Source organism: Caretta caretta, chromosome 5, assembly GCF_965140235.1.
Source record: "Caretta caretta isolate rCarCar2 chromosome 5, rCarCar1.hap1, whole genome shotgun sequence".
NCBI lineage: Eukaryota > Metazoa > Chordata > Testudines > Cheloniidae > Caretta > Caretta caretta.
The window spans coordinates 82,191,152-82,218,004 of record NC_134210.1 but is presented as its reverse complement, the minus strand read 5'-3'; the positions used below and the strand labels follow the sequence as shown (position 1 = coordinate 82,218,004).

The 26,853-nt window shown below is 41.4% G+C and overlaps 1 long non-coding RNA gene across 1 annotated transcript in view; it reads right to left on the bottom strand.

The window, feature by feature from the left end:
- LOC125637356 (uncharacterized) overlaps window positions 1–26,853 on the bottom strand; it is a 36,177-nt gene that overhangs the window by 4,859 nt on the left and 4,465 nt on the right. The gene's annotated exons all lie outside the window — the stretch shown is intronic.

The window sequence follows — 26,853 nt, the reverse complement described above, 5'->3', positions numbered from 1 at the left end:
GTTTTTTCCTTATTACCAAAGAAAGTGTTGAAAAAAGCAGCAAGGCTAACGTGTACTGGCTGCCTCTACAAATAGCAGAAAATGAATGCTTCGAAAACAGCACATATTAGTCATTCTGGTTAGTGAAGAAAGCACCCAATTAACTTTTAGTATGTAATGTAGACACCTTCCCAAAGAAAACATGAACATGCTTTATAGACAGAAAGGGCCTGAGCCTGTACCATTGACATGAGTGGAAATTTTGGCATTAGCTTCAATGGGAGCAGGATCAGAGCCAGAGTTCTTAAAAACAGTAATGAAAGTTTAAGACATGATTCCAGAAAAACACAAGTCAAGGGAAAGTTATCATCAAGATGATTACTGCTGTCTAGTTTGTGTGAATTTGTGTTACGAAACAAGAGCAAAGGCCGTGAATGAAGAGTGAAAAAGTAGGAGAAGAACGTGCGTCCACTCACTTTAAAAGGTCAGTAGCCCAACCTAATCTTCATCAGCAGAGCTACTCAGACCCACAGGATCGCCAATGGGGGCTCAGTATGGGAAGTGGTCAAATAGCATTATAGCCATTGTCTATTAAAGGTAAGTCTTCTGCAAATACTGCTCAAACTATTTCCCTTTCTAGGAATTGTTTCTGGTCCGAGTTATGTATGTAACACAGAATTTCCATCAGAATTTGTATATAAAATACAGAAGTATAACTCACTGGATCAGCCTCTTTCAGGTTAGCCACCTCTCAAATGGGACCACATAGTGCATCATACTTCAATGGTCAAGAAGAGGGGAATACTGAAACAACAAATATTAATTTTAGGGAACACTGATTAGGCAATTTAGTGTCCCTCTCTCCTGCATACAAAAAACCAAGGAGAAGGATAAGCAGAAAAAGGAAAACCATCTTAAAGACACTTTTTCCCAGGCCCTCAAAACATTCAAGGGGATTAGGATTAGGATGTAAGGGAAGAATCAGTGATGCTCAAGATCCACTCAAAATCTACAGTTGTACATACAGTCAAAGAAATGGAAGTTTCTGCTAAAATGATCAGCCACTAAATAATTTAATGTTATTTATATGGTCATCATTAGCCTTCAGGGACAATATGCCACAGAGGAAAAGGGGGCAGTTCACACTTCTTAGAGATAAGGACAGAAATAATCTGAAAACTCAGTAAAATAGCTCTTCTACTGGTCAGATTAAAAAAAATTTAAATCATTAGGACTATAAATAACTCAAATAAAAGCTTTGATTCAGCAGAAGTTGATTGGGTCAAAAAGGAAGGCTGGTACACACCATTATTTACTAGCTCAGCCAAAGAAACTTCCCTTTTACATACAGGCACATTGTAATCTAGACACCCCTACATCACAACAAAATACTCACGGAGTTTTCATATCCGAAGGCTTCAGTTTTATGCTTGATCATTAAATTACAGTGTACACCGTCTGATTTGTTGTCAGACACTGATATTCAGTCACCAGTGAGAAAATTACCTGAACTTCTTGTGCCTATTAAAAATTTAAAGCTAACAAGCAACATATGCCCCCTGAATACTTATACAGTAATAAATCCCACCTCAAACAGATGCATTACTGTATATATGGAAGCCTGAAAACTATTCTCCATAAGTAATAAGAACATAAAAACGGCCATATTGGGTCAGACCAAAGATCCATTTAGCTCAGTATCCTGTCCTCTGACAGTGGCCAATGCCAGGTGCCCCAGAGGGAATGAACAGAACAGGTAATCATCAAGTGATCCATCCTGTCGCCCATTCCCAGCTTCTTGCAAACAAAGGCGAGAGACACCATCCCTGCCCATCCTAGCTAATATGCATTGATGGACCTATCCTCCATGAATTTATCTAGTTCTTTTTTGAACCCTGTTATAGTCTTGGCCTTCACAACATTCTCTGGCAAGGAGTTTCACAAGTTGACTGTTCGTTGTGTGAAAAAATACTTCCTTTTATTTGTTTTAAACCTGCCGCCTATTAATGTCGTTTGGTGACCCCTAGTTCTTGTGTTATGAGAAGGCGTAAATACTTATTTACTTTCTCCACATCTGTCATGATTTTATTGATCTCTATCATATTCCCCCTTAGTCATCTCTTTTCCCAAGCTGAAAAGTCCCAGTTTTATTAATCTCTTCTCATATGGCAGCCGTTCCATACGCCTAATAATTTTTGTTGCCCTTTTCCAATTCCAGTATATCTTTTTTTGAGATGGAGCAACCACATCTGCACACAGTATTCAAGGTGTGGGCATACCATGGATTTATATAGAGGCAATATGACATTTTCTGTCTTATGATCTATCCCTTTCCTAATGATTCCCAACATTTTGTTAGCTTTTTTGATTGCCGCTGCACACTGAGTGGATGTTTTCAGAGAACGATCCACAATGACTCCAAGATCTCTTTCTTGTGTGGTAACAGCTAATTTAGACCCCATCATTTTATATGTATAGTTGGGATTATGTTTTCCAATGTGCATTACTTTGCATTTATCAACATTGAATTTCATCTGCCATTTTGTTGCCCAGTCACCCAGTTTTGAGAGATCCTTTTGTAGCTCTTCACAGTCTGCCTGGGAATTAACTCTCTTGAGTAATTTTGTATCATCTGTAAATTTTGCCACCTCACTGTTCAACCCTTTTTCCAGATCATTTATGAATATGTTGATTATTATGAATATGTTGACTGGGCCCAGTACAGACCCCTGGGAGACATCACAATTTCTCTCTCTCCAGTCTGAAAACTGATCATTTATTCCTACCCTGTGTTTCCTATCTGTTAACCAGTTATCAATCCATAAGAGGACCTTCCCTCTTATCCCATGACAGCTTACGTTGCTTAAGAGCCTTTGGGGAGGGACCTTGTCAAAAGCTTTCTGAAATCTTAGTACACTATATTCAATGGATTCCCCCTTGTCCGCATGCTTGTTGACCCCCTCAAAGAATTCTAGTAGATTGTAAAGGGAAATCATGCCTCACCAAAAACCATGCTGACTCTTCCCCAACAAATTGTGTTCATCTAGGTGACTGACAACTTTGTTCTTTACTATAGTTTCAATCAGTTTGCTCAGTACTGATGTCAGGCTTACCGGCCTGTAATTGCCGGGATCACCATTGGAGCCCCTTTTAAAAATTGGCATCACATTAGCTATTCTCCAGTTATTTGGTACAGAAGCTAATCTAAATGATGGGTTACAGACTATAGTTAGGTTTCAGAGGAACAGCCGTGTTAGTCTGTATTCGCAAAAAGAAAAGGAGTACTTGTGGCACCTTAGAGACTAACCAACCCTTTTTCTTGCAAACAATCATGTACATCTGATGAAGTGAGCTGTGGCTCACGAAAGCTCATGCTCAAATAAATTGGTTAGTCTCTAAGGTGCCACAAGTACTCCTTTTCTTTAGACTATAGTTAGTAGTTCTGCAATTTTCTGCATTTGAGTTCCTTCAGAATGCTTGGGTGAATACCATCTGGTCCTGATAACTTATTAGTTTAGTTTATCAATTTGTTCCAAAACCTCCTTTAATGACACCTCAGTCTGGGACAATTCCTCAGATTTGTCACCTAGAAAGAATGACTCAGGTTTGGGAATTTCCCGCACATCCTCAGCTGTGAAGACCAATGCAAAGAATTCATTTAGTTTCTCCACAATGGCCTTATCGTCCTTGAGTGCTCCTTTAGCATCTCGATTGTCCAGTGTCTCCACCGGTTGTTTAGCAGCCTTCCTGATTCTGATATACTTAAATTCTTTGCTATTACTTTTTGAGTCTTTGGCTAGCTGTTCTTCAAATTCTTTTTTGGCTTTCCTAATGATATTTTTACACTTCATTTGCCAGAGTTTATGCTTTCTATTTTCCTCACTAGGATTTAACTTCCACTTTTGTGCTGGAAATGGCCCAACTTGATTATCATACACATTGTAAGGAGAGTAATCACTTTAGATAAGCTATTACCAGCAGGAGAGTGGGGTGGGGGGAGAAAAAGCCTTTTGTACTGGTAAACACCCATTTTTTCATTGTTTGTGTGTATAAAAAGATCTTCTGTACTTTCCACAGTATGCATCTGATGAAGTGAGCTGTAGCTCACGAAAGCTTATGCTCAAATAAATTGGTTAGTCTCTAAGGTGCCACAAGTACTCCTTTTCTTTTTGCGAATACAGACTAACACGGCTGTAACTCTGAAACCTTTTGAAAGGATACGTTTTTGCCTCTTCCTGCATCTTTTAACTTTGTTGATTAGCCACAGTGGCATTTTTTTGTTCTCTATGTTTTTTAATTTGGGGTATACATTTAAGTTGAGCCTCTATTATGGGTCTTTAAAAAGTTTCCATGCAGCTTGCAAGGATTTCACTTTTTGCACTGTACCTTTTAATTTCTGTTTCACTAACTTCCTCATTTTTGTGTAGTCTCCCTTTCTGAAATTAAATGCTACGGAGTTAGGCTGCTGTGGTGTTTTCCCCACCACAAGGATGTTAATATAATTACATTTATGGTCACTATTACCAAGTGGTCTAGCTAAAGTCACCTCTTGGACCAGATCCTGTGCTCCACTTAGGACTAAATCAAGAATTGCCTCTCCTCTTGGGGGTTCCAGGACTAGCTGCCGGATACCAGTCTAACAGGTTATACTGGCTATAGAATGACCGTGCTAATAGGGTACAGAATGTGAGCGAGGCCAAACAGCAAAAATTAAGATGTTTGTACACCAATACGAGGAGCCTAGGTAACAAAATGGAGGAACTACAGCTACTGGTGCAGGAAGTGAAACCAGATATTATAGGGATAACAAAAACATGGTGGAATAGTAGTCATGACTGGAGTACAGGTATTGAAGGGTATGTGCTGTTTCGGAAAGACCGAAATAAAGGTAAAGGTGGTGGAGTAGCATTGTATATCAATGATGAGGTAGAATGTAAAGAAATAAGAAGCGATAGAATGGATAAGACAGAGTCCAGAAGTCTGGGCAAAAATTACATTGGGGAAGAAAACTATTAGAACCTCCCTTGGGATAGTGCTTGGGGTGTGCTACAGACTGCCAGGATCTAATTTGGATATGGATAGAGCCCTCTTTAATGTTTTCAATAAAGTAAATACTAATGGAAACTGCACGATCATGGGAGACTTTAACTTCCCAGATATAGACTGGAGGACAAGTGCGAATAATAATAATAGTGGATGGATTCCTTCATCAAGTAGTTGCTGAACCGACTAGAGGGGATGCCATTTTAGATTTGGTTTTGGTGAGTAGTGAGGACTTCATAGAAGAAATGGTTGTAGGGGATAATCTTGATTCAAGTGATCATGAGCTTATTCAGTTCAAACTGAACGGAAGGATTAACAAAAATAAATCTGCGACTAGGGTTTTTGATTTCAAAAGGGCTGACTTTCAAAAATTAAGGAAATTAGTTAGGGAAGTCGATTGGACTGAAGAACTTATAGATCTAAAAGCAGAGGAGGCCTGGGATTACTTTAAATCAAAGCTTCAGAAGCTATCGGAAGCCTGCATCCCAAGAAAGGGGGAAAAATTCATAGGCAGGCGTTGTAGACCAAGCATCTCGGAGAGGTGATTAAGAAAAAGGAAAAAGCATACAGGGAGTGGAAGATGGGAAGGATCAGCAAGGAAAGCTACCTTACTGAGGTCAGAACAGGGATAAAGTGAGACAGGCTAAAAGTCAAGTAGAGTTGGACCTTGCAAAGGGAATTAAAACCAACAGTAAAAGGTTCTATAGCCATATAAATAAGAAGAAAACAAAGAAAGAAGAAGTGGGACTCCTAAACACTGAGGATGGAGTGGAGGTTAAGGATAATCTAGGCATGGCCCAATATTTAAACAAATACTTTGCCTCAGTCTTTAATAAGACTAAAGAGGATCTTCGGGATAATGGTGGCATGACAAATGAGAATGAGGATATGGAGGTAGATATTACCATATCTGAGGTAGAAGTGAAACTTAAACAGCTTAATGGGACTAAATCGGGGGGGCAGATAACCTTCATCCAAGAATATTAAAGAAATTGGCACCCAAAATTGCAAGCCCATTAGCAAGAATTTTTAATGAATCTGTAAACTCAGGGGCTGTACCATATGATTGGAGAATTGCTAACATAATTCCTATTTTTAAGAAAGGGGGGGAAAAAGTGATCCAGGTAACTACAGGCCTGTTAGTTTGACATCTGTAGTATGCAAGCTCTTGGAAAAAATTTTGAAGGAGAAAGTAGTTAAGGACACTGAGGTCAATGGTAAATGGGACAAAATACAACATGATTTTACAAAAGGTAGATCGTGCCAAACCAACCTAATCTCCTTCTTTGAGAAAAGTAACAGATTTTTTAGACAAAGGAAACGCAGTGGATCTAATTTACCTCGATTTCAGTAAGGCATTTGTTACGGTTCCACTTGGGGAATTATTAGTTAAATTGGAAAAGATGGGGATCAATATGAAAATTGAAAGGTGGGTAAGGAATTGGTTAATAGGGAGACTACAGCGGCTCCTACTGAAAGGTGAGCTGTCAAGATGGAGGGAGGTTACCAGTGGAGTTCCTCAGGGATCAGTTTTGGGACCAATCTTGTTATTACTGACCTCGGCACAAAAAGTGGGAGTGTGTGTTAGCCGACGGCCAAGGATGTTTGGTGAGGTGCCAGCTATGCCCGTTTATACCATCCGTGACTTTAACCGCTAGGACGCACTGTCCCTTCGCGGCGGGCAGCCCGGGCTAGGCTGACGGATGCCCCAAGGTCCTAACCACCCGTGACTTTAACTGCTAGAGCTCAGAGCTCCTTCGCAGCGGGCAGTCAATACTGACTGACACGTGCCCCAATGGCAGCACTAAGAGCCTCTCCACACCCGTGACTTTAACTGCTAGAGCTCAGAGCTCCTTCGCAGCGGGCAGCCAGGATTGACTGACGGTGCCCCAAGAGTTTGCCCCGTGGAGGCGGCACAACTCAACGCTAGGCTCTTAGTACTCTCACCTAATGGCCAGGCTTTAGAGCCAAAACAGCTGAGGTTCTTTAATTGTGTTGGCTGCTTTACAGTAAACCAGAGAAAACAAGTCAGGCTTATGCACAAATGGTTACCAAAATTTATTAAGCTAGATTCTAATCATGTGGTTACAAAATTGCTAGTGCCTACTTATTTAAATGTAGAGATGTTACACACACAAACAAGTTACAAAACACACACACAAACAAGTTACAAAACTGAAGCCACAATCCCAAAGAAAGAAAACAAAGTATAGAGCTCTATTTCAAAATATGTGTACACTAAAGATAGGAGATCAGATGTGGGTGCTTCTTACCCTCCTTGCATCTCTCGATTCCAGCGGTGCCAAGCCAGGATCGGTCACTCAATTCCGCGGAAAGACGAATAAGGGACAAGGCGTAGGGACCCTCTTAGCTGCAGAAGCCTTGGGAGGCTGTCACTTATCTGACCAGCAGATAGATAGTGAAAAGCACTCAAAAATCATGGTGCTGTAGGTCCCCTACTTATACCTCTGTACTCCTTTATTCTCTTTCTCCTTTCTTATGCCAAATTGAGGCTGGTCTGTCTGGGTGACGCCAGCTTTCGCAAGAGTAGTTTACACTTGCAAAGAAGAGAAACAATAAGTTTTGACTACTGGACATTTCTTTTATCAGGGTAAATATTTTCCCACCTAGGATGTTGGTGTGTGTGCATCACGCTATTTAGTAGGGGCTAAGAGCCATGTCTGTCACAGGGCCTCTGCCTGCTGTGACCTTAATCGTTGTATCTGTTCCCAGAGGCACATTGTAGCAGCACACCTGTGCTTTCACAGCTTCAAAGGCTGTGCTGGAATATATGTTAAGTGCCCTGTTCCGGCTTCCTCCTGTGTTTCCAGCAATGCTGGTCTGGGGGGGGGGGGGGGGGGGGGGGGGGGGGGGGGCTGGCTGGCTGGCTACAGTGTGCTAATAAAGTTTGTGGATGATACAAAGCTGTGAGGTATTGCCAATTTAGAGAAGGACCGGGATATCCTACAGGAGGATCTGGATGACCTTGTAAACTGGAGTAATAGGATGACATTTAATAGTGAGAAGTGTAAGGTCATGCATTTAGGGAGTAATAACAAGAATTTTAGTTATAAGCTGGGGACGCATCAATTAGAAGTAACGGAGGAGGAGAAGGACCTCAGAGTATTGGTTGATCATAGGCGACTATGAGCCGCCAATGTGATATGGCTGTGAAAAAAGCTAATGCGGTCTTGGGATGCATTAGGCGAGGTATTTCCAGCAGAGATAAGGAGGTTTTAGTACCGTTATACAAGGCACTGGTGAGACCTCATCTGGAATACTGTGTGCAGTTCTTCAGGTCTCCCATGTTTAAGAAGGATGAATTCAAACTGGAACAGGTACAGAGAAGGGCTACTAATACGATCTGAGGAATGGAAAACTTGTCTTATGAAAGGAGACTCAAGGAGCTTGGCTTGTTTAGCCTAACCAAAAGAAGGTTGAGGGGCGATATGATTGCTCTCTATAAATATATCGGAGGGATAAATATCGGAGAGGGAGAGGAATTATTTAAGCTCAGTACCAATGTGGACACAAGAACAAATGGATATAAACTGGCCACCACGAAGTTTAGACTTGAAATTAGACAAAGGTTTCTAACCATCAGAGGAGTGAAGTTTTGGAATAGCCTTCCAAGGGAAGCAGTAGGGGCAAAAGACCTATCTGGCTTTAAGATTAAACTCGATAAGTTTATGGAGGAGATGGTATGATGGGATAACATGATTTTGGTAATTAATTGATCTTTAAATATTCATGGTAAATAGGCCTAATGGCCTGTGATGGGATGTTAGATGGGATGGGATCTGAGTTACTACAGAAAATTCTTTCCTGGGTATCTGGCTGGTGAATCTTGCCCATATGCTCAGGGTTTAGCTGATCACCATATTTGGGGTCGGAAAGGAATTTTCCTCCAGGGCAGACTGGAAGAGGCCCTGGAGGTTTCTCGCCTTCCTCTGTAGCATGGGGCACAGGTCACTTGCTGGAGGATTCTCTGCTCCTTGAAGTCTTTAAACCACGATTTGAGGACTTCAATAGCTCAGTCATAGGTGAGAGGTTTTTCGCAGGAGTGGGTGGGTGAGATTCTGTGGCCTGCGTTATGCAGGAGGTCGGACTAGATTACCATAATGGTCCCTTCTGACCTTAGTATCTATGAATCTAATCTCCCTGAGCATTTCACAGTCACTATTTCCATCCTGGTCAGGTGGTCAGTAATATATCCCTACTGCCAGCATGGAATTACTACCCCCAGAGATTCTAGGGTACAGTTTGGTTCATTTAAGGTTTTCCTTCATTTGATTCTATGTTTTCTTTCACATATAGTGCCACACCCCCACCAGCGTGACCTGTTCTCTCCTTCCGATATATTTTGTACCCTGGTATTATGGTGTCCCACTGATTATCCTCATTCCATCAAGTTTCTGATATGCTTATTATATCAATATCCTCATTTAATATGAGGCACTCTAGTTCACCCATCTTATTTAGACTTCTAACATTTGTATATAAGCACTTTAAACACTTGTCACTTTTTTGCTGTCTGCCATTACATGATGTAATTGAATGAGACTTTTTCATTTGACTGTTTTTCATCAGATCCTACCCGTATTTTATCATCTTCCATCCTCTTCTCCATTAATCAATCCTCCCCTAAGGGATGTCTCTGTCCGAACCACGTGCTCCTCCCCACCTGTCGGCTTTCACTCAGCCCTTAGTTTTAAGACTGCTCTATGACCTTTTTAATTTTAAGTGCCAGCAATCTGTTTCCATTTTGGTTTAGGTTGGGCCCATCCTTCCTGGATAGGCTCCCCCTTTCCCAAAAGTTTCCCCAGTTCCTAATAAATCTAAATCCCTCCTCCCTACACCATTCTCTTATCCACGCACTGAGACCCTACAGTTCTGCCTAAGCGGCCCTGTGCATGGAACTGGAAGCATTTAAGAGAATGCTACCATAGAGGTCCTGGAGACTTCAATCTCTTACCTTGCAGCCTAAATTTGGCCACCAGGACCTCTCTCCTATCCTTCCCTATGTCATTGGTACCTACATTGATACCACGACCACTGGCTCCTCCCCAGTATTACACATAAGTCTATCTAGATGTCTCAAGAGATCTGCAACCTTTGCACCAGGCAGGCAAGTCACCAGGCAGTTCTTCCAGTCATCACAAACCCAGCTATTGATGTTTCTAATGATCGAATAGCCCATTACTAATACCTCTCTCTTCCTAATAATGGGAGTTCCCTCCCCTGGAAAGGTATCCAGTGCAAGAAGATACCACATCATCTGGAAGAAGGGTCCCAACCAGTGATGAGCTGCCAAAATCTTAACAACCGGTTCCCTATAAAAAGTTCTGATTTAAGGGATGTGCCCCAGTATTTATTTTTTGTAACAGTTACCATACGTCCGTATTTTCCCAGGAGGAAATTTAAAAATTCCTCCCGGACGGTGATTTAAGAACCAAAAAGCCTGACCTGTCCGGGAAAATACGGATATATGTTAACCCTGCCTAAAGTTCTTTTTTAAAAAGATGGGCCTGAACTAGAAATGAGCTCCGTTTCACATATGTAGGTCCCCGCCACTCCCTGGGGGTGTGCTAGGGTGACCAGATGTCCCGATTTTATAGGGACAGTCCCAATTTTGGGGTCTTTTTCTTATATAGGCTCCTATTACCCCCCACCAGCGGTCCTGATTTTTCACACTTGCTGTCTGGTCACCCTAGGGTGTGCACATGTGTGGGTCCCAGCTGCTCCCTGCCCCCCTCATTGAAGCAGGTGTGGAGGGTTACTGCCCTGGGAACTGCAGGGCACCAGCGGGGCCAGCCGCAGACAGGGGCGTGGGGCAGGGCTAGCTGGTGGCAGGGGGTGCAGGGCTGGCTGCAGGCCAGGGCAAGGTGTGCAGAGCTGGCTGGAGAAAGGAGGGTGTGGGGTTGGCTGGAGGCAAGGGGCTGTGGGGCTGGCTGCGGGCAGGGCAGGGGGTGTGGGGTTGGCTGGAGACAGGGCAGGGGCTGACTGGAGGTAGGGGCTGGCTGCAGGCAAGGCAGGGGGGTGCAGGGCTGGCTGCGGGCAGGGGCTGGCTGCAGGCAAGGCAGGGGGGTGCAGGGCTGGCTGGAGACGGGCTGGCTGCGGGCAGGGCAGCGGGTGCAGCAGGGGCTGGAGACAGGGGCTGGCTGAGGGCAGGGCAGGGGGTGCATGCAGCAGGGGCTGGCTGGATACAGGGCAGGGGATGCAGCAGGGGCTGGCTGCAGGCAGGGAGTGCAGGGCTGGCTGGAGACAGGGCAGGGGGTGTGGGAGTGGCTGGAGAGAGGGGCAGGCTGCAGGCAGGGGCTGGCTTCGGGGGTGCCTGGAAACAGGGGGTGCAGGGCTGGCTGGAGACAGGGCAGGGGGTGCTGGGGTGGCTGGAGGCAGGGGGTGTGTGCGGCAGGGGCTGGCTGCAGGCAGGTGGTGTGGCTGGAGACAGGGGCTGGCTGCAGGCAGGGGGTGCGGGTGTGGCTGGAGACAGGGGCTGGCTGCAGGCAGGGGGTGCGGCAGGGGCTGGCTGCAGGCAGGTGGTGCGGGTGTGGCTGGAGACAGGGGCTGGCTGCAGGCAGGGGGTGCGGCAGGGGCTGGCTGCAGGCAGGGTGGTAGGTACTCACGGGGAGAGCAGCAGGACACAGCCCAGGCCCCACCAGGCAGCATTGGGAGCCCCAGGGCCACGGGAGCAGCAAGAGGGCTCGTGCCCAGGGCCAGGCAGCAACCCACATGGCTCCCACAGCGCAGCGCCCCCGGCAGCCGGAGGAGGAATTACATCACTTCCCGGCCGGAGCCCATCAAAGCTGCAGCGCCCCCTGCAGGGAAGCGGGTTAACAACCGGTTCTAAAACTGCTTCAAAATTTAACAACCGGTTCGCACGAACTGGCTCCAGCTCACCACTGGTCCCAACTATGGGATCATTTCCCTCTGCTCCAGCTGTATGTTCTTCTTCCCTGAGATGTTTATCCTCCTCAATAGCATAGAGGCTGTCAGACTGGGTGTGGGACCGTTCTACTGTGTCCCGGAAAATCTCATCTATGTACCTCTGTCTCCCTTAGCTCCTCCAGTTCAGCCACTCTGGTTTACAAAGCCCGTACACGGTCTCTGAGGGCCAGGAGCTCCTTGCACCGAATGCACACATACACCACCTGCCTATAGGGCATGTCAAGGTTCCTTCCCCACTCTGAACTCTAGGGTACAGATGTGGGGATCTACATGAAAAACCCCCTAAGCTTATTATTACCAGCTTAGGTTAAAACTTCCACAAGGTACAAACTATTTTTCCTTTTGTCCCTGGACTTTATTGCTGCCACCACCAAGCGTCTAACAAATATAACTGGGAAAGAGCTCACTTGGAAACGTCTTTCCCCCAAAAATCCCCCCAAGCCCTACACCCCCTTTCCTGGGGAAGGCTTGATAAAAATCCTCACCAATTTGCATAGGTGAACACAGACCAAACCCTTGGATCTTAAGAACAATGAAAAAGCAATCAGGTTCTTAAAAGCAGAATTTAAATTGAAGAAAAAGTAAAAGAATCACCTCTGTAAAATCAGGATGGTAAATACCTTACAGGATAATCAGATTCACAACACAGCCATTTAAACAAGAGAGAATCCATCGCATATCTAACTAGATTGCTTACTGACTTTTTACAGGAGTTCTGACCTGCATTCCTGCTCTGGTCCCAGCAAAAGCAACACACAGGCAGAGACCCCCTTTGTTTCCCCCCCCCCCCCACTCCAGCTTTGAAAGTATCTTGTCTCCCCATTGGTCATTTTGGTCAGGTGCCAGCGAGGTTATCTTTTGCTTCTTAACCCTTTACAGGTGAAAGGGTTTTTCCTCTGGCCAGGAGGGATTTAAAGGTGTTTACCCTTCCCTTTATTTTTATGACTGGGCAGGTATTCGTACATGCTGCGTTGGGTGCAATAAACTGGACAGCCCCCCATTCTGTTGCTGAACTTCTGCCTGCATTATCTTTTTACTCCTGAAGCTCATTCTTTTGTTGTTCTTTTGTTTTTTATTAGGGGGTGTTTTGGGTTTTAAGTTTAAAGAATGGTAAGTATCTAGCCCCTGCAAAACACACACACACACACGCTCCCTGTGTAAACTCCCTCGCAAAACTCCCATTAGCCATTCCTGTTCACAGCGCCTCTGGTCACTAAGGAGCAGGTTTTTTAAAGCCCTGGTCTTCCTAGGTAGCCCACCCCCTGGTTAAGGGTTGATGGGTGCAAAAAGGCTTAGGGATCAAAGTCTTGTTAAGAAGCTCTCAGCCTTGCCTAGGTCATCTGTATTGGACATAGGCTTTTGCTTCAGTTCACAGTTTGACATGACTGATTGATTGTTTGCAGCTCTTTTTCCAATACATGTTTAATTAGTTTACATGTCCTGGTGGACACCAACTTCTTCCTCTAACCCACTTGGTTGGATTACTCATTGCAAATAATTTATCTAACAAATGTAGGCCTTTTTCTTTTCCCAAATTATTTATGGATAAATTATTCAAAATAAAAGCTGCTTTGACAGGACCACCAGAACATATACTCTCAGATACTGTGCTACTGTCATTTCTGGGAAACCTTTGCATGCCAGAAACCTTCTTGTAAATAAAAAGCTTGTTCACCTGGATGTTCAAAAATAAAGGGTCATGCATACCAGCAAAGCAAGTCAGTAGGATTTATTTGCAAGAACACTCAGGGATACTTTTTATGGGGCCACAAGTAGAGCTGGAGGAATCATGGTGGCAGATTTCCTTAATTCTCTTGCTATTGAAGAAAGCTTATCTGAAATGCAACAAGGCTAGTAATTTGTTCCTCTCTATATCTGAAAAATTGAGATTTTTGTTTAAAACAAAACACAAACAAAAAAACAACATGCTGCACACAAACTCACTCTTTTGTTTGCCTTTCAGCACATGAACCACTTGCACCCCAGTCGGCTCTACCCCCAGCTACGATGGGTTTGTATCTTGTTCAGCTGGCTAGGTAGATCACTCCCAAAAGCCTCGTTGCACTCAGTACCACCAAGCAATATTTATGTCATTGCTTTTACACTTGAAGCGTTCTCATGCCTTAGAAGAGGAATGCTTAATATCCCTGAAGCTCAATAACTGTACACAAGTCTGACTGCTCTAAAGTGTCCAATAACTTCAACACCCATACTGTCTTCCTGGTGGTGAGCTATGGTTTTGTCCATTTTGACATTGCTTTTTTTAAAAGTGATATTCAATTAAGCTGCCCCATGACCCACTTTCATCCCAGGGGTGTAAAACCTTATGTAAAATAAATAATTACAAGAGACATTTTGGGGAAATGAGTAAAAGTATTTGGCCAATCAAGACTTAGGGTTGGTCTACACTACACAGTTAAATTGACATAAGGCAGTTTATGTCAACCTAATTACGTCAGTGTTTACATTACAGCCTGCCTCCCACTGATGTAAGTGCCCTACTACACAGACATAACTCCACCTCCACGAAAGGCATAAGGCTTACAAGCTTAAGCTTACATAAGGCTTACGTTGGCGTAGTTAGGGCGACACAGTGTCTGTGTAGACATTGCGTCCCTTACATTGGCTGTCTTGTCAATTTCATGGCAGGAGCCATGAAAAAAAAAAAAAAACTCCACAAGAAAGCCCCTGCTCCCCTGGATAGCTGGACCCAACACCCAGCTGTGAGTCAGGATGAGAAGCCCAAGCAGTCCCCCGCTCTCTGGGAGCCCCACAGCCTTGCCAATTTCAGGGCTCACTAAGCTGTGAAATTGACAAGGCTACCTGGCTCCAACAGAGAAGCTGGACCCCGCTTCCCAGTGGTGAGAAGCCATGTGTGGCTCCCTCTCTGCTCCTGGCAGGGCATGGGGAGCAGGCAGCCCACCAGAAGCCTGTGAGCCTGTAGGGCAGCCAGGCTCCCTACGCTGCCCCTCGGAGGTCAGTGGAAGCATTCCTTGTGAGGACACTCAGCACTGACGCAAGGAGAATAGTGTGGACATTACTGCAATGGCTGTAAGGTTGACTTAAAATGTCAGTGTCTCTCTACACTACAGATCTAATACCCAACTCCCAAGATGCCAATTTTTTCAGCTAATTGTTTCTCCAATGACGGTAGTGCTTTAGCTTCACTGACCTGGTTTGCTAAACCATGTCATGCATTTATGGTTTCCCCCGAGAAAAAAAGCTTTCTGGAATCTGTTTTTAATTGGTTGCTCTACAGTTTCCGTGTAGGTCTCTATCTTAGTATTTGCTTTACAGTGAAAAGATTAACTAGTGGGTTTTACATCACCAATGCCTACTTAAACTTGTATAGTCATTTCCCCCATTTTTCCCTCTTTGGAGAACAACAGTGTCATGTTAAAGATTTCCCAGCTCATTCATCCATCCTGGCACCAGCTTTTATAGCCTTCATATCCTTATACTGGCGATGATGAGAACAGAGCATAATTAGAACAGCGCCATTCCTTCTGTAATTGGAAACAATAATGGATGTTTGGCTATGTAAAACCCTATAGTCAGAGACTTGTAACACAGCTGTAAAAACTCATTGAAGCAAGCGAGCATATAAGGTCATTGTGGAGTTATGTAGGGATTTTCTCCCCAAAATTCAAATATATATAATTGGTTCAACCACTGTAAAGTTATATAGCTCTTTTTTTTTTAAATTTGCCTGTTTAAAAAGAATTCATTCACAAACAAATTCAATTAAAAAGTAATTAAATTGGTTTCTAATGGAGCATAATCATTTAAAAGAAAACATACTAGGACAAAGTCTTTTTACTATGGTCAAGATGGTGCTTCAGAATCAGCCATTGTTGACGCACAGTACATTTTTAACCCATCTTCCAAAAGGATTGTGTACATGGTCAGCTGTCTATCAGGTCAATAATCCATGATCCTATTAAAGATTTAGTCAACAATATGTAATCAGAATGAGGGGTTCATTTAGGTCAAAGAGGAGTTTTAAATCCTCTTCCAAAAACATTTAAGCTATTCAAATGAAACTACATATTAAAAATAATGTTAAGTGTCTGCCTTCTGCTTGAGAAACTCTGGGAAATTCAGAGTTAAGTATGGCAATTCAATTCTAAATTAATTCCCTTAGCTGCATGATATTCTCGTAGATCAATAGTGCCCATCTTTTGGTAGAACTGTGGAATTTCAGGGCTAATCTGTTTAGACAAAAATTTCTGCTGTTCTAGCTCTGTTTGTCACTATCTTACTGGCAGGGCTATTACTGCCGAACTGCAAGAAAGCACACTGTGTTGCCCAACACGCTTCCAAATGCTTTGTAGCAGGGTGGATTTGATTTAAAATCACTAGTCAGAAAGACTTGATTTAATTATGGATTTTTACATAAAAGTGCCTTCTTGTTGGTTGTTATAACCTTAATACATATTCTTCACAAGTAGAGGAACTTCATTAAAATATTCCCAAACTGGGTCTCTTTTATGGCGTGCTGCCATTATAGGTTTTCCCTTCTAGTGAGAGAATGGTATGGTAGATCTAAAATCAATGAAGGCTACACTCAGAAAGACTTCTGGAATACGCTGCTCAAACAGTTTCACTTTTGTTTTAACTGCCTGTCCCTCCCTTCTCACATTTATCTCTAGACTTCTTCCCCTTGTCCAGATCTATTCTGCCTCCAACAATCTTGTATTCGTTGAACTTTCTGGAACTTTGCACTTTTAGAGAGAGGTAAGGGATTGACTCATGTACACAAATCTGAAGAGGGACAATAGGGTTGAGGTCTGTTATTTCTCACCTCTATATATTTATTTATTTTAAAACATTTTTGCTGTTAACAAGCATGTTATCTCTGGAGAGACAAATCCACAGTTTGAGAACTGCAAAACTAAGCATCTCTGATGGTATCGTCTAGACTGAGCACTGAGTCCCATTGGGTAGATAGAAAGATTAACCTAAATAATCTATACAGAAGCCCCTGGAACCCCATAAGATTGGGTCGCTAATCCATGAACTATTGGAACTCGTTTACAAAACTTTTCTTAAACATTACATGAATATATTGTCTCATTCTACAGAATTAATAATCCCTATTCCATGATGAGATATCAGAGCTATAATGTATCTTAATTAAAACTATCTTTAGATATACTTTTTGAGGGAAAAACTTTTTCTCAAAAAAATCTGATTTTTTTTACATTTTTTTTTAAATCATTGATTTTTATCCACCCAGCTTTGTAGGGATGGCCCCTTCTGAATCATATACAACATTTCAGGATTATAGAACTCTAAGCATTTCATGTTACTCATAGGAACATCAGAATGGCCATACTGGGTCAGAATAATGGTCCATCTAGCCCAGTATCCGGTCTTCCGACAGTGGCCAGTGCCAGGTGCCCCAGAGGAAATGAACAGAACAGGTAATCATCAAGTGATCTATCCCCTGTTGCCCATTCCGCTAGGAAAACCATCCCTGCCCATCCTGGCTAATAGCCATTGATGGACCCTATCCTCCATGAATTTATCTAGTTCTTTTGTGAACCCTTTTAGGTGTCTTGGCCCTCACAACATCCTCTTACAAGGAATTCTACAGTTTGACTGTGCGTTGTGTGAAAAAATACTTCCTTTTATTTGTTTTAAACCTGCTGCATATCAATTTCATTTGGTGACCTCTAGTTCTTGTGTTATGAGAAGGAGTAAACAACACTTCCTTATTTACTTTCTCCACATCTGTCATGATTTTACAAACCTATAGCATACCCCCTCGTTAGTTGTCCCTTTTCCAAACTGAAAAATCCCAGTCGTCTTAATATCTCCTCATATGTCCCATACCCCTAATAATTTTTGTTGCCCTTTTCTGTACCTTTTCCAATTCCAATATATCCTTTTTGAGATGCGGCGACCACGTCAGCATGCAGTATTCAATAAGTGGGCATACCATGGATTTATATAGAGGCAATATGATATTTTCTGTCTTATGATCAATCCCTTTCCTAATCATTCCCAACAGTCTGTTCGCTTTTTTGACTGCCGCTGCACATTGAGTGGCTGTTTTCAGAGAACTATCCACAATGACTCCAAGATCTCTTCCTTGAGTGGTAACAGCTAATTTAGACCCCATCATTTTACATGTATAATTGGGATTATGTTTTCCAATGTGCATTACTTTGCATTTATCAACATTTAATTTCATCTGCCATTTTGTTGCCCAATCACCCAATTTTGTGAGACCCCTTTGTAACTCCTCGCAGTCTGCTTTGGGGCCTTAACTATCTTGAATAGTTTTGCATCATCTGCAAATTTTGCCACCTCACTATTTACCCCTTTTTCCAGATCATTTATGAATATACTGAACAGCACTGGTCCCAGTATAGACCACTATTTACCTTGCTCTATTCTGAAAAATGTCCATTTATTCCTACCCTTTGTTTCCGATCTTTTAACTCAATTTCCATGTCCTCATAACTAAATGAAGTCCTCACAATGTGCCTTTGTGAACTGTCTAAACACAGAAAGAGAGAGATCCAGGACCAAGAGTTTCTCAATATCAACACCTCATTGAGAGCTGGACTGCATTGGGACAGCCTCTAGTCTAGCACCTCTATTGGTGTTAGTAGTACATGGCAGAGGCTAACTGCACCAGAAATCCATTTAACCAAACAGACACATTCTTTTATGTCTGTTAGCCACAAGATGCAAAGAAAATTATTTCTCAGTATCCCACAAAATAATAAAACCCGTTCCATCTTGGTACAGATGGTCTTTGGCAACACAGTAGCCATCCTGGAATCCAGTTGTCAAGCCAAGAGGAAGTCAAAGAAAAGTGCTGGAAAGGAAACTTGATAGTTACAAATAATTTTTTCAGCTGGTGAGAACACCAATGTAAGTTTTAACAAATGTGCCCACTTCAAAATACAAGAGTTTGTAGAATATGGAACTAACCACACATCAATCTCGTTTTCTTCTGAAGTGGGTTACATCTACCACTTCCTCAGTCTAGACTCCTTTCATAGGATGAGAAACAACACCTGCTTCATGGAACATTGTATAAAAGAATATGGTTACTCATTATCAAATTATTGATGTAAATTCAGCATGCTTAATAGCATTCTCTTCATTGAAAGAAGTTGGAGAACATCCAGAAATAGGCGAAAAGACAGAATGTTACACCCAAAATTGTATTCAAGAGATTCAAAAGCAAAGTTAATCTTAATCAGGACATATGCTCTTGCAGAAGATACATTCTAGAGGAAGAAGAAAAATGCAGACTACAATAGGCCAGCATTTGGAATGAGCATTGCCAAACCACATAATCCAAAAGAGCATAATTCCCACACAACTGAAGCTAAATAGGGAAAAAAAATAAATATTTCCATACTAGCTTGTGGGACAAATGCCGGTGAAAAAGGAAAACCTAAAATGGACCTCAAGCATTTTTATAGCTTGGTTATGGATAAAACAAATTCTTCTGCAGAAACCACCACAAATTTTATTATTTTATATATACACATTTTTATATTTTTGAAAGATGCTAGATCAGAAGTGGGCAAACTTTTTGGGCCGAGGGCCACATCCGGGTGGGGAAATTGTATGCACAGCCGGGGCAGGGGGTTGGGGTGCGGGAGGGAGTGCGGAGTGTTGGAGGGGGTGCGGTGTGCAGGAACGGGCTCAAGGCAAGGGATTGGGGTGCAGGAGCGGTGCGGCGTTCAGGCAGGGGGCTCAGGGCAGGGAGTTGGGTGCAGGAGGGATGTGGGTGCGGTAGGGGGCTCAGGACAGGGAGTTGGGGGGCAGGGTACAGGAGGGGTTCGTGCTCCAACCTGGCGCCGCTTACCTAAAGCTTCCTGCATACCTGCCCTGACCCCACGCGGTGCCACTTCGGGAAGCGGCTGGCACCATGTCCCTGCGCAGCCCCTGGGGGGGTCCCTCCCACAAGGCTCTGCGCGCTGCCCTTGCCACGCCTCCAGGTACCTCCCCCGAAGCTCCTATTGGCCGCAGTTGCCTGTTCCCGGCCAATGGGAGCTGCGGGGGTGGGAGGCGGTGCCTGGAGGCAAGGGCAATGCACGTAGCCCTCTGCCCCACCCCAGGCACGTGGTGCCGGCCACTTCTGAGAGTGGCGCAGGGCCTGCAGCACCATGAGGGGCAATTGCGTGGGCCGAATCCAAAGCCCTGAGAGGCCAGATCCGGATCCAGCCCGTAGTCTGCCCACCCCTGTGCTAGATTGAGGTCCCGAAAAATGAAAGTCACTTATATATCCACACACCAAGCATATGATGGGCAGAGTCAAGGCAGCAGCTTTGCAAGCTCCTCCTACTGCTTGGCAGAATTTCCTAAACCTAACGTAGAAGGAAACTCTTCCAGGATTAAAAGTGTAGTTCAATCTCATGATAAATCCCTTTCAGTCCTTGGACTCTGCTGAAACTACCAACAAAGATGTCTGCTATTAATAATTGAAGAAGTTTGGCCCAGAAGCAGACACCAGCCTCCTAGAAATTGTTATCAGGTTTTGTCAGATGACTGCAACTTTCAGTCACCAAGTACTGGAGTAGCTAACTAAAGGCAAATAGAATGTCAATACATCAATTTAGAAACAACAATTTAGAAACTTCCTTCCCTCTTTTCTTTTATGTATCTGGGCTCAACCAGAAGGAAAAGCATATTATGAGATGATAAAACCCTATATGCTTCTCTCCAAACATCAAGAAATCCTCTCCAGAAAAAACAAAATCCTACCACAGAGTTGACTAAAAAAAAAAAAAATTTTTCAATTTTGTTCTTTACAGAATACATTTTTCTTTTTTAAAATAAACCTGTTTAAAATGAAACCTGAAAGTAATACAATATATGTTAAGAGCTAAAATTATAATCTCTTAAAATATTTAAGTAAAAAACGAAATATGCTGAATTCATGAACTTCTACCAAAAACGCTTAGTTAAAGGCTGCTAATTTTAAAAGTTTGAAGGACAGCCTAAGTAAAGTAGGTTTCAGAGTAACAGCCGTGTTAGTCTGTATTCGCAAAAAGAAAAGGAGTACTTGTGGCACCTTAGAGACTAACCAATTTATTTGAGCATAAGCTTTCGTGAGCTACAGCTCACTTCATCGGATGCTGTAGCTCACGAAAGCTTATGCTCAAATAAATTGGTTAGTCTCTAAGGTGCCACAAGTACTCCTTTTCTTTAAGTAAAGTAGGAGACTGTTCTCATCTTCAAGAGACTTAGAAGAGTAGGAACGTAAGCCCAAATCACTTTCATTTAGACATATTTGAAAATATTTCAGGTCAGCCTGGGAAAAATCAGTTTAATTCACTTACTACAATTAATCCCTGTTTAATAAATCATTGAGTTGTAAATGTGAAACATATTTTGATAAGAGAAGTTTATGTACCCAAAACATTTAAGGCTGAATTGTTTTAAAAAAGTTTAGGTTTTGTGTGTTTGTTTAAATTCTAGTTACCATCCTAAGGCAGCTGGATACAAATAGTGAGCCAAAAGTTAATCAGTCACCATTTTCTAACATACTATAAATGTACAATAAGAATCTGAAGCTATACACTTTCCTAAATAAAGGTATATAGTTTTGTGTAACCTCTTAGGTAGCAAAATGATGTACCAAATCTAGTGTTAAAGCCTCTATTTAGATGTAAATCAATATGTTTTAATAATTATATCAACCAATGAGAATGTGCCTTTCTTTAGAAAAAACTGAAGTACAAATGATAAAGTTGATTAAAATTAACCATTTAAATCAAGGCTCTCAATTTGGTGATTTAAATCGCTGATTTAAAATTCCCTTGATTTAAAATCAATCCAGCCTGCCATCACCAAAATAGCTCAGAAAGCTATACACAGAAAGAGAATCTATTATGTTTCTTTTGGCACACCTCAGAGTGAAAAACTACATGTCCAGACACAAAATACATACAGTTTCTATTTTGATGTAGACATAATAATAAATAGTGAAGAGGATAATGCAACTGACCAAAGACAAAACAAGAATTCTCCAGTGTCCAAGATTCAGAGCAGAAATAAAAAGACTCCCTTTTAAAAAAGAGAAAGCTCCTGATAAAAGCTCATTAAAACCACAACAGCAGCCTCTATAATGCAAGAGATGTCAAAGATTCCACAACTAAATCATCCCTTAAAAAAAGGAAACAGTTTAGAAAACAATGAGAAACAAGCTGTATGTAGCCTTTTGAAGTCCAATGCATTTACTTTTTAAACCTTTTCATGAGCCCTAAAATTAACTTTAAAAAGTTAGATTAGAAGCTGTGGAAAGTGAAGTTTTTTAATTCTCCCCAGAACAGGCACATCACAAGGAGCAGTAGAATAAATCTGCGGACAGTTCCCTATCAACATACCTCAACCCTTCTTTTGGCTTGATTTTTACAGGACTTTAATTAATGAAATATTAGTCATTCAGAGCATATTGTTTAATACAAATTCAGAATTAAATCCCCTTTATAACAGGTATATTACTTCTTTCATTCTTTAATCTATTATGTAGTCTCATACATAGAAGTCAGGCTAAACAGATTTAAACCAAAGGATTTAAATCACTATTTTTATCATGATTTAAATCAGCAAGCAGGAAACCTTGATTTAAATCAATTTTAATTGTGTTTTGTATTTGTACTTCAGTTATTTTCCCAAGGAAAGGTTTATTCCAATTGGTTGGTAACTATTAAGATGTTGATTTACAACTAGTCTTTCCACTAAAACTTGGTGCTTCTTTTTGCTAACCAGGAGGATATAATGCATCTATACACATTTATTTAACCAATTATATAGCTTACCTTACATGTATTCAGATTCTTAAATTTTTACATGTTTATGTTAGAAAATGGTGAATGAAATTTCTTATTTACTAAATGATTAATTTTTATAATAAAATTAATAAAAATTAATAAAAATATGTTAATTTCTATTTGCATGGATATTCAATTAAACATACACAAATATTGCGTTTTAATTTCTTTTTATTTAAAAACTATGAACTTTTTTCTCTTATGTATCCAGAGCTTTTATCAAACATGTTTTGCATGTAAAACTGATTTATTAGACAGTTAGTGTAGTACAGTGAACTAATTGTATCTGGTCACCATGTACTTCAAGATTTCAGAAGTAAAAAGAAAAGGAGTACTTGTGGCACCTTAGAGACTAACCAATTTATTTGAGCATGAGCTTTCGTGAGCTACAGCTCACTTCATCGGATGCATACCGTGGAAACTGCAGCAGACTTTATATATACACAGAGAATATGAATCAATACCTCCTCCCACCCCACTGTCCTGCTGGTAATAGCTTATCTAAAGTGATCATCAGGTTAGGCCATTTCCAGCACAAATCCAGGTTTTCTCACCCTCCACCCCCCCACACAAATTCACTCTCCTGCTGGTGATGAGTTGTCACTTTGGATGGGCTATCACCAGCAGGAGAGTGAATTTGTGTGGGGGGGTGGAGGGTGAGAAAACCTGGATTTGTGCTGGAAATGGCCTAACCTGATGATCACTTTAGATAAGCTATTACCAGCAGGACAGTGGGGTGGGAGGAGGTATTGATTCATATTCTCTGTGTATATATAAAGTCTGCTGCAGTTTCCACGGTATGCATCCGATGAAGTGAGCTGTAGCTCACGAAAGCTCATGCTCAAATAAATTGGTTAGTCTCTAAGGTGCCACAAGTACTCCTTTTCTTTTTGCGAATACAGACTAACACGGCTGTTACTCTGAAACCTGTCATTTCAGAAGTAGTAGGTCATCTTCTCGCCCCTAGTTTTTATTCATAGATTGGAAGGGGAAAACAAGCTTTTTCTGCTTCGTCAACTCCCCATTGGTTTCTTAAATTGTAATGAACTAGTCATTGAACTGAACTAGTTGAATAAACTGAAATGAAGAAAATATTCTCTCTGCAGAAGATACTACTGCTGTCAAAAACTGGTTTAGCACTCAGCAAACTCTGGTTCCAGGAGCATAGCCAGTGACTTCCATCAGTTCAGTGACTTGACTTTCTTTAAAACTTTTGTCAGAAAACACGTACTACTTAATTTTTTTTTGTATTTTACTTGAATGATTTTAATATTGTATAGTATATATACAAACACACACACACTGTATTTTTTAGAGAGAGAGAGTGAGTCAGTAAATAAACGTAGGCCTTAACAGGGGATGTGAATTTCAAATAGTGCATTTGTAAATAGGTGTATTTAAAGGATATTTTTAAAAATAAATCAAATAAACTCAATATTTTAAAAATGGATTTTTATCCACCTTGGCAGTAGCTTAAGTAATAGCAGTCACATTTCCAGGAGACAGTCTCCCTCCTAGAGTCAGCTCTAAAACAATTTCTTACTCTTCTACCAACTTCCAAAGAAACAGGACGGAAGCCTGTCAATCACATTTCTCTGGATTTTTTAGATCAGCTATGACAACAATTTAATGAACCAGGTACAATAAAAGCCTTATGTACAAGACTGGTTACATATCTGGTAACTGACTAGTTTTTATTTCAGATTTCAGTTGAACTGAAGTACAGCTACAGAAACAATTCTCATTTGAGGGACTAAACTACTGAGAAAGGAATATTTAGATCTAAACTTTGGACTGCAATAACTCCATGGAGGTGGAGATAAAGGCATACTGCTTCCACGGTGAGATTTTCTGCCAATCCATGAGGTAAATTTAAACAAAATACAAAGACCATCATCCAGAGAGTCTAGCAACTATCCGCTTCCTAAGAACTGCACACAGCAGTGCTTCATCAGTTACACAAACAGCATTTTCTAGGCTGCCAGCGCCAAGCAGGGCAGGTACCAATCTTTCCAGAGGATTAAGAATGCATTTCTCTAGATCACAAAACAGAAAGAGAAACAGACAATATCAGGGCCTTGTGGGTCAGCCTGCCATCAGAGGAGAAATCAGCGATGTGGAGTCTGCACATATTCTTAGTACAACTTGTTTATTTTACACTGTATATACACACTGATCCTTAAACAAAGGTGGTTACTAATGGCACGCCGGCAATGCCGTCTTTCCAAGCTTTCAGCCAAAACATAAAGCCCAGTATGCAGGGAGTAATTTTACCTCAAGAACTGACACTAGTTAGAAAAATCAAGGCAGAGAGCAAACTCTCTTGCTATTTTCCACAGCTCTCCCAAGAAAACTCACCAAGACCACAGCATTTTCTTCCAAGGTTTATTAATTTGTTTAAATGCAAAGAAAAAGAATGTCAAGACTATGTGCAACAGCACTGCCTGCTGGCCACTGCTGTAACAATATAAACTACAGTTCTGATGTAGAATTAATTTATTCCATCCCACTAATATCCTCTAATATGGAGAAATATTCTCAGATTTACTTACATTGATTTTACAGATCTCTATATAGATTTTACTGAATTTGATGAGTACATTATTTTCTTCTCCCTGGACAGACTTGGGAATTACACAGCTTGAGTCTTACCTTTCCCATGAAATGACCCATTTTAATGGGCTAACAATACAGTTCTAAACCATTTTTTAAAGGAAAAAGTAAATTCTTTTAAAAATAGTATTGGTTTAAAAAAAAATCACATTCAAAGGGAGGGAATATATTCCTGGAATTTACATCAGGAGACTGGAAGTCAGGATTGTTGAGTGTTGTTCCAAAATCTGCCCCCCCCGCCCAATTATCTTATTTCTCTGTGGCTCACAGTAAAATGAGTATAATCCTACTTACCTACCTCCTTCTCAGGGATATTGTGAGCATTAATTTAATCTCTACAGCATGCTAAGACTCCGAGATGTAAACAGTTATAGAAAATGGTTTATTACTATTAGTAGCTAAAGTAAGGCTCCCCTAATATAAAAAGGGAAATAGATACAAACTCAGCAAACAGCCATAGAAGGGTCGATTGCCTATACCTGTCACAATTCTGTTTGTTAACTACCATATTGCTGAGATTATAGTAATACAAGATGGTTTTGTTAATACTGTTTTATCCTGGGAAAGTTAAATTTGTTTACGATGTCTCTGGAATGATGCCACATAGAACAGATATATTAGCAAAGCAGACAGTAAAACATAAATGAATGCTAGAAAGTTGTGTGTCAGGACAGACTTAGTTTTGTTTAATGACCTAATGATTTCAAGGTCAGCCAACAGCTCAGTATGGAAAAAATCAGATCTCTGTTTTCTGGTTAAATGGAGATGCCCTGGTTCTTGGAGTTGCTGAGCACCCACAACTCCGATTAATGAGAATAAATAATTATTTGTATCATGGCACCCACAGGCCCCAGTCAAGAATGGGGCCCTATTTAGCTTGGTGCTGTATGAACATATAGGAAGGAAAAGTCCCTTCCTCAAAAAGCCAGTAATCTAATTTCAGACAAGATACAAGCGAGTGTAAACAGAGATGTTTGGCCTCCAGCTGCCAAAACTTAAGTGTGTTTCTGGTCATCCTTACTATATCTAAGAGCATATTATTGATAGCTGGAAGAAATGAGGAGATTTTAATCAGAGTAAAAACTGTCAGAATGACCACTCAAGCATCCAATAGTAAGCAAAATGAAATTCTATATAAGGTTACCCAAAATTCCCATGGGAAACCCACACTTCACTCTGTGGGTTAGCCTTGATTTCACATAATACAGTGAATGGCTGTTGTTGGTTTACGCCATAAAATGTCATTTCCTTTGAGGTACAGGAATTGTTGGCAGGAACTATATTTTGTTTTACTTTAATTTCTAGGTTATGGTTGCTGAAATTACTGTTTCACTACAACCAATGATGCTTTACTTTGAGTTTGTGTTGTTGCAATTTACACCCATATTTTGGTTTGTTTTTTACCACTACTATTCATCACAGATTAATTACATTAAAAAAAAAAAGCCTGACATTTTATAAA